The following is a 5,221-nucleotide window of genomic DNA, read 5'->3' as shown; positions in this document are numbered from 1 at the left end:
CGGTGACTGAAAAATCCCAGGTGGTAGCGTGGGGATTCGAACCGACGTTGTCCATAGCGTGGTGAATGTGAGCCCAGCACGCTAACCACTCAGCCACCGCCTACCCTGCCTAGCCTGCTGTGTTCAATTATTCAGCCGCTGGAATGTAAGTTAAAAATACACGGGGAAACAAAACAAGATGAAATACACGGGGAAACAAAACAAGATGAAATACACGGGGAAACAAAACAAGATGAAATACACGGGGAAACAAAACAAGATGAAATACACGGGGAAACAAAACAAGATGAAATACACGGGGACACAAAACAAGATGAAATACAACGGGGAAACAAAACAAGATGAAATACACGGGGAAACAAAACAAGATGAAATACACGGGGAAACAAAACAAGATGAAATACACGGGGAAACAAAACAAGATGAAATACACGGGGAAACAAAACAAGATGAAATACACGGGGAAACAAAACAAGATGAAATACACGGGGACACAAAACAAGATGAAATACACGGGGAAACAAAACAAGATGAAATACACGGGGACACAAAACAAGATGAAATACACGGGGACACAAAACAAGATGAAATACACGGGGACACAAAACAAGATGAAATACACGGGGAAACAAAACAAGATGAAATACACGGGGACACAAAACAAGATGAAATACACGGGGAAACAAAACAAGATGAAATACACGGGGAAACAAAACAAGATGAAATACACGGGGACACAAAACAAGATGAAATACAACGGGGAAACAAAACAAGATGAAATACAACGGGGACACAAAACAAGATGAAATACAACGGGGAACAAAACAAGATGAAATACACGGGGACACAAAACAAGATGAAATACAACGGGGAACAAAACAAGATGAAATACACGGGGACACAAAACAAGATGAAATACAACGGGGAACAAAACAAGATGAAATACACGGGGACACAAAACAAGATGAAATACACGGGGACACAAAACAAGATGAAATACAACGGGGAAACAAAACAAGATGAAATACACGGGGACACAAAACAAGATGAAATACACGGGGACACAAAACAAGATGAAATACAACGGGGAAACAAAACAAGATGAAATACAACGGGGAAACAAAACAAGATGAAATACACGGGGAAACAAAACAAGATGAAATACACGGGGAAACAAAACAAGATGAAATACACGGGGAAACAAAACAAGATGAAATACAACGGGGAAACAAAACAAGATGAAATACACGGGGAAACAAAACAAGATGAAATACAACGGGGAAACAAAACAAGATGAAATACACGGGGAAACAAAACAAGATGAAATACACGGGGAAACAAAACAAGATGAAATACAACGGGGAAACAAAACAAGATGAAATACACGGGGAAACAAAACAAGATGAAATACAACGGGGAACAAAACAAGATGAAATACAACGGGGAAACAAAACAAGATGAAATACAACGGGAAACAAAACAAGATGAAATACAACGGGGAAACAAAACAAGATGAAATACACGGGGAAACAAAACAAGATGAAATACACGGGGAAACAAAACAAGATGAAATACACGGGGAAACAAAACAAGATGAAATACACGGGGAAACAAAACAAGATGAAATACACGGGGAAACAAAACAAGATGAAATACACGGGGAAACAAAACAAGATGAAATACAACAGGGAAACAAAACAAGATGAAATACAACGGGGAAACAAAACAAGATGAAATACACGGGGAAACAAAACAAGATGAAATACAACGGGGAAACAAAACAGGGGATGATATTACTGTGTTTGTTTATTAGTTACCACGAAAGGAAAAAAAAAAATCTCATGCAAATAAAACATGCGAAGATATTACTGAAAAAAAAAAAAACTCGCGGTGGGAAATTATGCGGCAACAAGAATTAAAATGAAAAATAAAACCCTTTGAAACAGAATGAGACGAGATATTCCTGTCACAAAAAAAATCCCATTGAGACTGGCTATTAGCTGGCAAGAATGAGGGTAAAAAATATATATAATAAGAAGAAGCAATAAGGAAAAAAATACTTCTCTTGCTATTAATTAATGGCTGGCGAGAGTTGAGGTTTAATATAGACCAGAAAACAACAGTAGAAGACAGACCGACAAAAATACTATCTAATTCCTACCGTGTTCTATGCTATTCGATTCTCTATTCTATTATATTTTATTCTATTCTTCGTCTATTCGTTAGCATGAAGGGAAGGAAGGGAAATGAGGGAGGGGGGGAGGGAGGGGAAGGTAAAGGGGATGTTGAAGGAAATAGAGAGGAGGAGGAGGAGGAGGAGGAGGAGGAGGGACAAGAAGAGCCAGAGGAGGAAGAGGAGGAGGACGATGAAGAAGAGGAGGAGGAGGAAGATGTGAAAAATAGAAAACGGATTGTAGAATAAATGAAAGTAAAATAGAAAAAGAACAAAATATGATGATAATAATAATAATAATAATAATAATAATAATAATAATAATAATAATAATAATAATAATAATAATCACGGAATCTAAATTAAATTGAAACGAAGTAAAAAAAAAAAAAAGAACTAAGTATATTATAAAAAAAAAAGCTTGTACCGGGAAACTAATGAGAGAGAGAGAGAGAGAGAGAGAGAGAGAGAGAGAGAGAGAGAGAGAGAGAGAGAGAGAGAGAGAGAGAGAGAGAGAGAGAGAGAGAGAGAGAGAGAGAGAGAGAGAGAGAGGCAGGAATATTAATTTTGTGAATCCATTCCCAGTGTTCCTTTATGAAATAGTGGACTGCATTTCTGTCTGTCTGTCTGTCTGTCTATCTGTCTCTCTATGTCTGCTGATCTGTCTTTTGCCTGTGTCTGTCTGTCCGTTTGTCTGTCTACCTGTTCATATGGTTATCTATTTATGTCTTGTCTGTGTTAATCTGTCTGTCTGTCTGTATGTATGTATGTTTGTATGTCTGGTTAACTATTGGATTGCCACTTTAACTCTCTCTCTCTCTCTCTCTCTCTCTCTCTCTCTCCCCCACATTTTTATTCCCTGTCTCCCTTCCTATTTTTTTCCCTCTGTCCTATCACCCACTCTCTTCCTGTTATTCATCAATGATCTTCTTTCCATAACAAACTGTCCTATCCACTCATACGCCGACGACTCCACTCTGCATTATTCAACTTCTTTCAACAGAAGACCATCACAACAGGAATTACAAGGAGGCTGCAGAACGCTTAACCTCACACCTTACTATCATTTCCTATTGGGGTAGAATGAACCTTGTGTCCTTCAATGCCTCGAAATCCCAGGTTCTCCACCTATCAACTCGACACAATCTTCCAAACACCTATCCCCTATTCTTCGACAACACTCAGCTGTCACCTTCCTCAACACTAAACATCCTCGGTCTATCCATAACCCAAAATCTCAACTGGAAACTTCATATCTCCTCTCTCGCAAAATCAGCTTCCTCGAGGTTGGGCGTTCTGTATTGTCTCCGCCAGTTCTTCTTCCCCGCACAGTTGCTATCCATATACAGGGGCCTTGTCCGCCCTCGTATGGAGTATGCATCTCACGTATGGGGGGGTTCCACCCACACAGCTCTTCTGGACAGAGTGGAGCCTAAGGCTCTTCGTCTCATCAGTTCTCTTCCTCTTACTGATAGTCTTCTACCTCTTAAATTCCGTCGCGATGTTGCCTCTCTTTCTATCTTCTATCGATATTTTCACGCTGACTGCTCTTCTGAACTGCTAACTGCATGCCTCCCCCCCTCCCGCGGCCCCGCTGCACACGACTTTCTACTCATGCTCATCCCTATACTGTCCAAACCCCTTATGCAAGAGTTAACCAGCATCTTCACTCTTTCATCCCTCACACTGGTAAACTCTGGAACAATCTTCCTTCATCTGTATTTCCTCCTGCCTATGACTTGAACTCTTTCAAGAGGAGGGTATCAGGACACCAAACCTCCCGAAATTGAATTCTCTTTTTGGCCACTCCTCTGTACTCTATTCAGGAGCAGTAAGTAGCGGGCTTTTTTTTTCATTATTTTTTTTTTTAACGCAGTAAAAAAAAAAAATAATAATAATAATAAAAAGTGCAGGAGTAAATATAAAAATGCAAATCTTAATAACTGCTCTGAAATATTGAAAAAAAAAAATGTAAAAATGTATCATGGAGACTAGTGCAGGACGCCGAATGAGAGACGCAGAACGTGAGATGTAGGACAAGGGAGGCGGCGGGCGTGAACACCTCCAATCCTGCTGCACGGTCCACTGTTGCCGGCATGAGCGATACACTGTGCTCTTTTTCGTCTATTTTCACGGCCCGGCGCTGCAGCCTCACACTTAATTAATAAAACCAGCGGCCGAATAATTAAGTCTGTACACGGGGGAGCGGCGGGCGGCGAAAATAAATGATAGAAACGTTGAATGACTTGATAATTCCATTCAGTTTTGGAGCAAGCAGGAATGGTAATAGTGGCGGTGGTAGTGGTGGTGGTAGTGGTGGTGGTAGTAGTAGTAGTAGTAGTAGTAGTAGTAGTAGTAGTAGTAGTAGTAGTAGTAGTAGTAGTAGTAGTAGTAGTAGTAGTAGTAGTAGTAGTAGTAGTAGTAGTAGTAGTAGTAGTAGTAGTAGTAGTAGTAGTAGAGGTGGTGATGGTGGTGGTAGTAGTAGTAGTAGTAGTAGTAGTAGAGGTGGTGATGGTGGTAGTAGTAGTAGTAGTAGTAGTAGTAGTAGTGGTAGTAGTGGTGGTAGTAGTAGTAGTAGTAGTAGTAGTAGTAGACAAAAAGAAGACAAAAAGACAGGAAGGAAGAAAAAAATATAATAGAAGACGGAAAAACAGGAAGGAACGAAAACTCTGTAATAAGAAAGCGTTTAGGCCACAGGGAAAGAAACTTAAGTCGTAGGAAGGCGAATAGCGATGAAAAGAACTTATGTGGCAGTGAATGATGCAAGACTTTCCCAGGAAGATCCAATGCTCCTTAAATTGCTGTGTAAATAAGGGAGTGACATATTTAATGAAGCCCTAAGTGTACTCTCTCTCTCTCTCTCTCTCTCTCTCTCTCTCTCTCTCTCTCTCTCTCTCTGCTTTCCACCTTATTTTCCTTCCTTTCATTTCCTCTTCTTCCTTTTCCTGTTTCCACTTTTTCCTTTCTTTCTTCCACCTCCTCTTCCTTCCTTCTTTCTTCCTCTCTGTCTCCTTTCTGATACCTCTCTCTCTCTCTCTCTCTCTCTCT

This window comes from Eriocheir sinensis, chromosome 57 (genome assembly GCF_024679095.1).
Source record: "Eriocheir sinensis breed Jianghai 21 chromosome 57, ASM2467909v1, whole genome shotgun sequence".
NCBI lineage: Eukaryota > Metazoa > Arthropoda > Malacostraca > Decapoda > Varunidae > Eriocheir > Eriocheir sinensis.
Note: the sequence above shows the minus strand (reverse complement) of the source record.